The following is a 12,745-nucleotide window of genomic DNA, read 5'->3' on the forward strand; positions in this document are numbered from 1 at the left end:
TAATCCTCAGTACTTTGGTGTTTCACCTGTAAAATAGAGTATAAGATGAGATGAAATAAGCCATGTAAATATTCATTAAATGTTACATGCAGCTATTATTATTTCTATTGTTGGGAGTAAACTGATGAGGAGTAAAATTGTCACATTCAAGTTGAATGTTTTAAATAGAGAGACAATAACAAAGGAAAAGGAGGATTTCTGGAGTATAAATTCAAGAATGCATTTAGAATATCTGGGGCACTTCTGCCACTGATGTGAGATTAGTACTTAGTGTAGTTTCATATCTATATTATTCGCTGTTCACTCGTCAGAATTGTTATATGGGATAAATCATAGTATGGGCATAGGAAAAGCTCATTCTTCTGGAATTATAAAGCGGTCAAGAAAGCCTGTTGCTTAGCCCACTCTCTCTCTCTGCTCCTCTCGCAATTGTCCAGCCCATCCATGGTGGGACCAGAACAGAATCAATAGTTTTTAGCAACATATTTATTGTCCTGATGGCTTTATTTTAGTTTGAAGTAAATTGATACGGAGACCATTTCTTCCTAGATAATTTGGACTTGAGTATTTATGCCGATACTAGATCTACTAAACATTCTCACCAAGAGAAAATAGGGAGTGATTCAAGCCAATTAGAAATTTGGGGCTATAAGGACCAAAATGTGGCTATTAGTTTTCTTTAAAATAAAACTGGCAGCTTGAATAATGAACTCAATCAAGTTGACCAGATGTTTTGCACTTGGTTAAATGCATTCTAATTAACCAATCATTGCAAACAACTGATTAAATCTTTTGCTACAGAATTTGCTTTAAAAAAAAAAAAGTTGAAGGAAGTTTCTTTTGTTTTCTTCTGTACTGACATGGGTAAGTTCTTTAAAAGAGAAATACAGAAGATGAATTTCCACCCTTGGTCTTTATGTAGTTTTCTGGTAAGCTAAATCATTGTCTCAGAATTAGCATTTGAAACTTTGATTAAAAAAGAAAATTTCAAAAGAAGAGACAGGAACTACTTGGGTATGATAGTACAGGGATACCTTGTGTTATACTTTCACTTATTGCCCTTTCCAGATATCGATGTTTTTACAAATTGAAGTTTCGTGGCCACCCTGCAGTGCCATTTTTCTAAAAGCATGTACTCAATTTGTGTCCCTGTCACATTTTGGTAATTGAATATAATATTTCAAACTTTTTTCCTTATTATATCTATTATGATGATCTGTGATTTTCGATGTTACTATTGTAATTGTTTTGGGACACTACTATCTGCACATGTTAAGATAGCAAACTTAATTGATAAATGTTGTGTATACTCTGACTTCTCCACCAACTGGTCATTCCCTTTCTCTCTCTCTCTCCCTGAGCCAACTTTTTCCCAAGATGCAACAATATTGAAATTTGGCCAGTTAATAACCTTATAATGGCTTCTAGCTGTTCAGTTGAAAGGAAGAGTCACATATCTCTCACTTTTAAAATCAAAAGCTAGAAATAACTAAACTTAGAGAGGAAGACATATTGAAAGGCAAGATGGATCAAAAACTAGGCTCTTGCACCAAACAGTCAATTTGCGAATGCAAAGGAAAAGTTGCTGAAGGAAAGTAAAAGTCCTACTCCTGTAAAGTCATGAATGATAAGAAAGTGAAACAGCCTTATTGCTAATATGGAGAACGTCTGAGTGGTCTGGATAGAAGATCAAACCAGCCACCACATTCTCTTATGCCAAAGCCTAAACCAGAGCAAGAACCTAACTCTCTTTAACTCTAGGAAGGATGAGAGAGGAATGATGATGCATAAGAAAAGGTTGAAGCCAGTAGCATTTGGTTCTTGAAGTTTAAGGAAAGAAGCTGTCTACTTAATATTAAAAGTGCAAGTTGAAGCAGCAAGTGTTGATGTAGAAGCTGCAGCAAGGTATCCAGAGAATTTAGCTAAGATAATTGATGAAGGTGGGCACATTAAACAATAGATTTTCAGTGTACATGAAATGGCTATCTATTGGAAGAAGATATTATCTAGCACTTTCATAGAGAGGAGAAGTTAGTGCCTGGCTTCAGTACTTCAAATGACAGACTTATTCTGTGGTTGGGGCTAATGCAGCTGGTTACTTCAAGTTGAAGCCAATGCTCATTTGACATTCTCAAAATCCTAGGGACATTAAAAATTATGCTAAATATACTCTCCCTGTGTTCTATAAATGGAACAACAAAACCTAGGTGGCAGCACATCTGTTTAAAACATGATTTACAGAATATTTTAAGCCCACTTTTGAGAACTGCTCAGAAAAATGATTTTTTTTCAAAATATTACTGATCCTCGGCAATGCACGTGGTCAATCAAGAGCTTTGGTAGAGATGTACAATGAGATGATTCTTGTTTGCATACCTGCTAACACAATAACCATTCTGTAGCCCATGGATCAAGGAGACATTTGATTTTCAAATCCTATTACTTGAAAAATATTTTTCATAAAGTTATAATTGTCATAAATAATGTTTTCGCTGATGGATATGGACAAAGTAAGTTGAAAATATTCTGGAAAGAATTTGCCATTCCAGATGCCATTAAGAACACTTGTGATTCATGGAAGTATGTCAAAATATTCATGTAAAAAGGAGTTTTGTAGAATGTCCCCTGCTCCCACCCTGCCTTTCGCTTCCTTATACTTTGCCCGCCTGTTCCTCGTAACCTCCCTGTATTATGGCCCGTCTCAGCAGCAGTTTGTGCTGCTGCCTCCCTCTGCCCCTCCTCCCAGCCACTGTTATCTTCCCCCTCCCAGCCGATCGCTGTTCTCCCGCCTCATTTCAACCGCCCTCATCCCGTATCCGCCCCCGGCACAACCTCGGAAACAACCCCCTCTGCCATCAATGGCTTACGTCATAAACCGCAGGTCCGCCCTTGCCTCTGCAGCCAATCCTCAGCTGCCCCGCGGACATGCCCCTCCCACAACCTCCCCGCCTCCATGACACTATAAAACCCCATGTACTTCCCGAATAAAATCAGACCTGCGCATAGACCTCGTCTCCGTGGTTTTTCCTCCATCGAACCGCGCGTCCCCACCAAGCCTTGAGCCGCCCGCTGCCGCCCCCGTCAGGCCGTGGCGTAGGCCCGATCCCCGGCAGCGACTCGCCTGCAGTGACCTGCCTGCAGTGCCGCAGCGGAGGCCAACAGTAGAAGTTGATTCCAACCCTTGTGGATCACTGCACGGTTCAAAATTTCAATGAAAGAAGTAATTGAAGATGTGGTGAAAATACCAAGAGAACTAGAATGAGAAATGGAGCAATTCAGATGTGATTGAATTGCTGCAATCTCATGATAAATTTTTAATGGCTAAGGAGTTGCTTCTTATAGATTAGCAAATACAGTGGTTTCTTTAGATGAAATCTACTTCTAGTGAAGATACTGTGAACATTGATGAAATAATGACAAAGGATTTAGAATATTGCATAAAATTAGTTGATAAGGCAGTAACAGGGTTTTAGAGGATGAGTCCAATTTTGAAAGAACTTTGACTCTGGGTAAAAGGCTATCGAACAGCATCACATGCTACAGAGAAATTTGTGAAAGGAAGAGTCAATCAATGCGGTCAACTTTATTGTCTAATTTTAAGAAATTACCACAGCTACCCCAACCTTGAGCAACCACCACACTGATCAGTCAGCAGCCATCAGCATCAAAACAAGATCCTCCACCAGCTATAGGCTCAGCTGGTCAGCTGGTGGTTAGCATTTTTTAGCAATGTGTTTTTAAATTAAGGTATGCACATTGTTTTTTAAGGCATAATGCTATTATACACTTAATAGACCCTAGTGTAGCTTAAACATAACTTTCATATGCACTGGGGAACCAAAAAAATTGTGTGACTTACTCTATTATGATATTCACTTTTTTTTTTGCAGTGGCCTGGAGTTGAACCTGCAATTTCTCAGTTTTGCCTGTTTTCAGGAAACTTTAATGATGATTTCATGAGCACTTTCTTGCCTTGCATACTACACTATAAAAGGAATACTATATTTTAAAATACTGAAGAACATTTTACTTTTTCCTATGCATTTTCATATATAAAACCTCAGTTCATTAAATGTACTCTAATTATTAAGCATTAATTACATGTGAAGCATTGAGCTAAACTTTGCACTCTTAATACATCCAGAGGCTAAAGACAGAAGAAAGCATTAGCCATTTACAAATGACAGATGCATGCTACAGAAATTGAGTAGCTCAATTACTAGCTTGTAAAGCTTGTGTAACTTCAGGTGTTTAAGTATGACAAATAAGTCTTCCCAGTTGTCATCTAGATAATAATAGAATCAAGAAAATGAGTTGAACCTATTGGAACTCTAATTAGATACAGGATTCTTCATCCCAAGTGTTCTTTAATTTCACCAATTTCTTCCATAAGTGGAATGCTTCTTATGTAATTAAATAGTTCTGTTTAACTTTGCTTGATATAAACTTTGAATCATGCAGGAATCTTCTGATTTTTGCCAGAAGTTTGTAACTCTATAGCCTTGCAACCACCAATGGGAAGTGGGATGTCTTACTTGGAGACAGGAATAGATCTAAGATACCAGTTCTATTTTGAGCTGTGCCTCAGTAATTAATTTCTGCCCAATTATTAAAAGAAGAAAGTATGACTTTGTTAGAAAAAACCACAAACATATTCAAAAATCAATGTAAAATATGGCAGCTAATATTTCTGAAATAAATTGCATAGTATTAATATCTGTAATATGTAGATAACAAATTTGAGAAAAAGATACCTAAACATAAAGAAAAGAAAAGATATTAACAGAATGTTTACTGAAAAATAGATTTTGTTAAACATATGAAAAGATACTAAATTCATCATGAGAAAAAATGTAAATTAAAAGCACAATGATCAACAAATGGCAGTGGCAAAATTGAATATCTACATGCAAAGGAATGTAGTTAGTCCTCTACTGTATACTGTGTACAAAAATTAACTCAAAATGCATCAATAACCTGAATATAATTGCTAAAACCATAAAACACTTGCAGAAAACATAGTGTAAAATCTTCATGACCTTGGATTTGGCAATGATTTCTTAGATATAGCATAGAGAGCACAGGCAATGAAAGAAAAAATATAGATAAGCTAAATTTCATCAAAATAAACTTGTACATCTAATAGCATTATTGAGAAAATGAATGGAAGAACGTTTTAAACTATATATCTGAGAAGGTTTTAATTTAGAAATTCTGCAATGCAACAACAAAATGACTAACAACCCAATTAAAATGTGAAAGGTCTTGAATAGAAATTTCTCTGAAGAAGATATACTAATGGCCAATAAACCTATGAAAAGGATAACATCATTTACCATCAGGGAAATACAAATTGAAACCACAATGAGTTACCACTTCACAGACATTAGAATGGCTATAATTAACAATCAGTATATAACAAATGTTGGTAAGAATATTGAGGAATTGGAACACTTGTACATTACTGGAGGGAGTATAAAATGATACAGCCACCCACTGTGGAAAACAGTTTGGTTGTTCCTGGAAAGTTAATCATATAATTACCATATGAGCTGGCAGTATCACTCCAATGCCATATACCCAAAATAACTGAAAAGAGGGATTCATACTTGTATACCACTGTTCATAGCAGCATTATTCATAGTTGCCAAGAGTTGGAAACAATCCAAATGTCCCTTGACAAATGAATGGATGAACAAAATGTGTTATCTACATACTATAGAATATTATTCAATGATAAAAAAGGAATCAAGTTCTGATACTTGCTACAGTATGGATGAACCTTGCAATCTTTATCCTGAGTGAACTGCCAGACACAAAAGAAAAAATACTGTATGATTATATATATATAAATGATATCTATAATGAGCAAAATCATAGAGATAGCACGTAGATGGATGGGAGGTTACCAGGGATGGTGTAGAGAGGATAGTGGAGAGTTTTCATATACAGCATTTCTGGATGTGGTCATGAAAGAGTTTTGGAAAAAGATGGTGGTGATGGAATGTAATTACTGTCCCTCAAATGTATACTTAAAAATAGTTAATATGGGAAATTTTGTGTTATATGTATATAAATATTACCACAATCAATTAAAAAACACAGTAAGGAACACTTTCTTACCTATCAGATTGGCAAAGCTTCAGAAGACAGACAATGTATTCTGTTTGAGAGACTATGAGAAAACAAGTACTCATGCATTGCTGGTAAGAATGCAAATTGGTGCAAACCATGTTGAAGAAATTCTGGTAATAACTAGCACTATACATGCTTTTAAATTTAGATCCAGAAATATAATGTCCAGGAATTTATCATAAAGATACATCTCCAAAAGTGTACCCAAGCATATGCATTAAATTGTGAATTTGTTGTGATATAGTTTATAATAGTAAAAGGGTAGAAACATCCCATATACCCATCCATTGTAGAGTAGTTGAATAAACCATTGCCCATCATCACCATGGAGTATTAATACAGCTGTAAGAAAATGAGAAAGACTTCTATGAATTGATATGGAGTGATTTATAGGATATATCACTAAGTGAAAACTGCATTTGGAGGAAAGTTTATGCAGCATGCTGATTATGTTTAAGGAGGAAGGAAAAAATCATAAATGTTTATTTTTATAAAAATAATAAATATTTATTTTTACAAAAATAAATGCAGGAAGAATAAACCAGAAACTAATGTAACTGGTTTTTGGCAAGGTACACATGAGCATGGGATTGAGAGGATAGTAATAGGAATATTAGGAATTCTCTGGTTTATATTTATTTCTGCATAAAATAACTATTAATTTTATATATGCAAATTATAATTAAATCAGAAGGGGGAAATTTGAATTATTTTAGGAGGTGAGTTAATGGATCTCCTACTAGAATTCCAAAATTACTGGCTAAATCTGTCATAATTATAAATGCCAAATATGGATTCTGGTTTGTAGGAGTTCTCCTGTCAGAGAATGCGTACATTGAAGCATCCTTGCCTATGGTTAAAAAAAAAAAAAAAAAAAAAGGATTTTCTATGCATAGAAATGTATAATATTCCTCTAATAGTGGGAGTATATTTAGTATTTGTTTAACTCCTTTCTATTTTCCTATGTCATTCACATTTCTATAATAATGGTTGTTTAGTTTTATTTAATAAATATTAATTTAACTTCATTTTATGGAATAACCAGCTCTGAAATGCCTTTGTGACGTGGCTGTTAATGCACCCAAAAGTAAGGCACATAAAATATTTATTTATGCCTACCTAGATGCATCTATGCTAGAAACAATGACTTTATTTTGACAAGAATGCTCCTTCCCACCACTCATGGTGGTTTTTTCATCATTTAGGTCTTGTTATTCGAAGTCATCCTCTTGAGCCCTTATTGGCAACTCCTTCTATAATAACACTGCTAGCTCCATCGCTATCTTTCTCTCTATTTATACAAGTTGGTTATAATCACTACCTTATATTTCTCTTTTTTGTATATTGGATTATTGTTTAGTAGAATTTAAGCTTCATGAGAATCATTTGTTTGAACTGTATTGTTTATCATCACATCATTGCACATGATACTGTGTGGTATATAGTAGATGTCTGATAAATATTTGCTGAAGATTTGAATCAACATGAATTTGAGTGCATGAATTGACTGATCTAAAATGAAAGAGGATGTTGCTTTGCATCATTTGACTGACCTTAAGGAGGCAGTGAAGGCTTAAGAAACTTGATATTTTGCAGGAGATGCTGACTATCCCAAGCAGACACTTGATCAATAATTCATTTTACATGGGAAAATGGAACATTTCTGTGACATTTTGAAGTTCTTTCATGAATCCCAAAAAGAGAAAGATTACGCCTTTGGACTAATCCATTCCTGTGGGTATGAGGTCCTTTTGGTTGGATTAAGTTGTGTGAGGTGTGACTCACAATGAATCTCTACCCTCTTACTGGAGCTGATATAAATAGAGACACACAGAGAGACATACATGAGAGAAAAAGGAAGCTGCCCTATTTTATCCTTCAATGTGAGAGAAAGGATTCCAGGTTCACCCACAGCTGAACTCAAAGAGCAAAGTCTAGAGAGGCTCAGAGAGCTGAGGTCCAGGGAGAAGATGAGCTATATGCCAGATAGCGCACAGCTGAACTTGGAAAGAAAGCAGGGCAGCCAAGACTGAGAGAGGAGGCCTGGACAGAGACAAGCCCTATGCCTGGTTGTCTGCTGCTGAACTCTGGGAGACAGTAGATTCTAGAGGGGAAAGCAGATTGGTGGCTGTGTTAGTGAGCCAAAGGGGTGCTGATGCAAAATACCAGAAATTGGTTGGTTTTTATAAAGGGTATTTATTTGGGGTAGGAGCTTACAGATACCAGGCCATAAGGATAAGTTACTTCCCTCACTAAAGTCTATTTTCACATGTTGGAGCAAAATGGCTGCTGAATTCTGAGGGGTTCAGGCTTCCTGGGTTCCTCTCTTCCCAGGGCTTGCTTCTTCCTGGGCTCAGGGTTCCTCTGTTCCTGGGACTTGCTTCTCTTTCCTCTGTGAGCTTACTACCTATGAAGCTTAAGTCTTCAGCATCAAACTCCAACATCAAAAACCCTCAACTCTATCCTTTGCCATGCCTTTTATCTGTGAGTCCCCACCCACCAAGGATTGGGGACTCAAAGCCCTAATGATGTGGCCCAATCAAAGCCCTAATCATAATTTAATTACACCCATGTACAGACTAGATTACAAACATAATCCAATATCTATTTTTGGATTTCATAACCATATCAAACTGCCTCACTCCACCCTCTGAATTCCAAAAAGACATTACAATATTCAGAAAAACCTTTTATCAGGAACAATGCAAGTACTAAATCATACTACAATCAATTTAAAGAAATACAGTTTGTCTTGGGGCAAAGTCCTGTCTGCTATACACCTCTGAAACTAACAAAGCAATTTATTTGTTTCCAATACACAAAGGGACAGACAAAGGATAAACATTTTCATTACAATAAGGAGAAATTGGGAGGGAAACATGAGTCACGGGTCCTCTACAACTGAGTAAACCTTCAGGGCATTGTCCATTCGATTTCAGTCTCAGAGTCATTCTTAAGAAGATGTTTTCTTCTCTTGGGTGCCTTATGGGAATCCACCCTTTCACATGCTTGCCCAATGACTGTTTTCTTGGTTCTACCCAAGCATCTGGTTGTCGACCAAGCTCCAGACCTCACCCTCCAGGAGTGTTGGGGTGATTGCCACACCTTACCCAACCTTTGGGGTAGAGTCTTAACCCCCTAGTACAGTAACATGAAGACAACATTCCCCTTAACCTTTGGTAAACAGGCTCAACCCACTCAGAGCAATGAGTTGACCACCTGACCTTCTCTAACCTTTGGCATGCTGGCTCAACCCTCTCAGAGCATCAAGATGACCACCTGACCTTCGTTAATCCATGGGGGACAGGTCCACCCCTCTCAGACCTGTGGGGTGCTGACCCTAACTGCCATAATCCTTGGGGAAAGTGCTCCACCCTCCCTGTACCCTGGGGTAGCAAAACTCTCCCAGAACATCGTGTGGGAATATCTACCTTCTTCAACTGCTAGTTCAAACTCACTCTCTCTGTACACATGGGTGGGGTTCCTCTCTTGGCCTAAGGTGATGTCTTAATTCTAGATCTTAGCTTCCATCTTTTCCCTCTTGATGTTTTTTCCCCTTCAGTCTTTCCTATCCATGTCCCTTTTATTCCAGGCTGACAGTAGTTTTGTTCATATGGCTCTCTCAAAAATCTTGTTGTTTTAGTATGCAAGAAGCAGGGGTCCAAGCCATCATTCAGTAAGGCTTTCCACAAGTCTTTCCTCGATAACTGCATCTTCAATCTTGATTTACAAATTCCAAGTTTTTTTAAGTCCTCCAATGGGGCACTATCATCTGGGAGCTTTACTTCCAGAGGCTCGGAATTTCTGGAGTCAATTTCTGTTTTCTTTGTGCCCAACAGTTCAGTCCTCAGCATATCTCTTTCATCTAGCATTTTGCTATAAGCTACAAGGAGAAGCCAAGCCACATTCTCAGTGTTTCCTTTGGAAATTTCTTCAGTTAAATGCCCAGGCTTGCCATTTGCAAATTCTTCCTTCCATAAAACACTAAGAGTTAATCTTGCTAAATTCTCTGCAACATTAAAATATGTATTGCCTTACCTCCAGTTTCCAATTATCATTTCATCATTTACTTCAAAGGCATCATAAAAAGCCCCTTTAGTGTCAATATTGCTATCAACAGTCTCTTCAAAGCAATCTAGGCCATTTCCGTCAAGCATCTTACAATTCCTCCAAAAAATACCCCTTACCCATTTATTAAACCATTCCAGCATTTCGATAATTGCAAAAGCATTACCCCACTTTTGGTATCAAATTTTTATTAGTCAGTCAAAGGGGTGCTGATGCAAAATACCAGAAGTTGGTTGGTCTTTATAAAGGGTATTTATTTGGAGTAGGAGCTTATTGATACCAGGCCATAAGCATAAGTTACTTCTCTCACCTAAGTCTATTTTCACATGTTGGAGCAAGATGGCTGCTGATATTTGTGAGGTTTCAGGCTTCCTGGTTTCCTCTCTCCAGGGTCTTGCTTCTCTCTGGGTTCAGGGTTCCTCTCTTTCAAGGGCTTGCTTCTTCCTGGGCTCAGGTTTCTTCTCTTCCTGGGTCTTGCTTCTGTTTCTCTGTGAGCATATATCCAAGGGTTCCAGCTTAAGACTTCAGCATCAAACTCCAACATCAAAAACCCTCAACTCTGTCCTTTGCCATGACCTAATGACATGGTCCTATCCAAGCCTAATCATAACTTAATCACACCCAGGTTAAGATTAGATTACAAACATAATCCAATATCTACTTTTGGAATTCATAACCATATCAAACTGCTACAGTGGCCATCTTTGCCACGTGGCACGATGTGACCAATAGTAATGACTTTGGTGAGAAAGAATCTCTGATGGTGCTTTGATTTTGTTCATTGTATGGCCTCAGAACTGTAAGATTTTACCCCTAATAAATTTACCGTTATAAAAGCCAACCCATTTCTGGTACTTTGCATTGACAGCCCTTTGGCAAACTAAGACAATTTCAGAGCTTATGAAGTTGTTGGATTGAAGCTAGTGCATGACAGAGGGTTTTAGACTAGGCTGTGAGTCAACTCAACCTAGTAGAACATACTTCACATAATCATAAGGGGATTTTCCAAAACTCAGTTCATCAGAAGGAAAATAAGCAAGGCAACTGCTTTTCCACTTGAGGTACGTTTAAAAAAACTTTCAGAACAGGCAGTTCATACTTTATTAAGCATAGTATACATTAGTAAATGCACACACTCAACCCTGTGACAAATTGCATTTACTAGCATTTCAGGCTCTAATAAGAGAAAATGTCTCTTTGAGCAAGCCTTTTGAATCTTCTTTCTTCTACCAGTTTCCGTATATCAGCTTAATTTTTATTCTTCACAGAACAGCAATTCAATTTTTAAAACTCAGTAAGTATGTATTAAACACTTGCCATGAAGCAGGGACTATTTCAAATGCTGGGGATACAGCACTGAAAATATATAAATAAGTTAAATTTCCTGTCTTCAATGAGTTTACTTTTTAATTGTAATGGGAGACAAATATATAATGTATATCTGATAGTCCTAAATACTAAGGAAGAAAATAAAATTTACACTGAAAGTATAGGGAATTGACATTGTAAGACAGATGGTTTTGAACAGAGGTGACGTAATATGGTTCTGTTTCAATAGAACCTGTTTATAAAATTGAGCAATGAGGTAGAGGTTTTCTGGTGGGGTTACAGTGTGCCAATGCCAGAACTAGTGTGATGCCCAGTAAGCACTAAGGGACCATCTGAGATTAGTAATCATGATAGAACCATGCCATATAATACATTGTATGTTTTTCTTCAATCAGTTTCTGTGTATTGAGTAAATGGAAACTGATTTAACCAGGGTTAGAAATTTGCAAGGTAAAAGAAAACAGGTAAAAAGAAGTGAGTGAGAATGTAAAGGAACTAGTATATCAGTGAACCATGGAATCTAAGTAAGGTCCTTAAAGGAGAGAAAAGGACACGAGGAGGTTAAGAAAGAATAAAATGTTGGTAGGTACAAAGGATTGCATTTGTCGAAGAAATGCTGGAGTTGGCATATAAGTAGTGAATTAGAAAGATAGATGTTGGTAAATGGGGTGGTTGGAATATATATTTCACATGCAATGAGCTAATAATAATTTAAGGTCCAAGAAATGTCAGTGAGCGTGAATGACTATGTGTGGTGGAGAACAGGGTCTCTGAAGCAAGAAGGTCAGGTAGTGAGAGCCCAGGGAATTAGAAGCCATGTTCTCTGGCATATTTAGTGTGAGAAGCAAAGAACTGTACAGAGTGCTAAGATTTTCAAGGAATAATTTGGAATGACCAAGAAAAGGATAGGTAATAGTGGTGTAGTCTGATGGCTGAAGCTACATATCTTTTTAAGGAAAAGTAGGGAGAAGAGGTCAAGATATCTGAAGACAGCAGTGAGGGGCAAGGAAGACTAGAGCAAACTTCCAGGTAGAGACAGGAGGCAGAAGGAAATAAGCCCCCAACATAAGAGAACTGTAGGGAAGCAGCATCTTCAGAGGAGAATCAGTTCTCAGAGAAAGATGGAGAAGGTAACATTCAGAAGAAAGGTTGATTATATGAGGTTTTGCTCATATTTAACCATCAGTTCCAGCAGGTTCTGGAGAAAGGTTTG

This window comes from Dasypus novemcinctus, chromosome 26 (genome assembly GCF_030445035.2).
Source record: "Dasypus novemcinctus isolate mDasNov1 chromosome 26, mDasNov1.1.hap2, whole genome shotgun sequence".
Classification (NCBI taxonomy): Eukaryota; Metazoa; Chordata; class Mammalia; order Cingulata; family Dasypodidae; genus Dasypus; species Dasypus novemcinctus.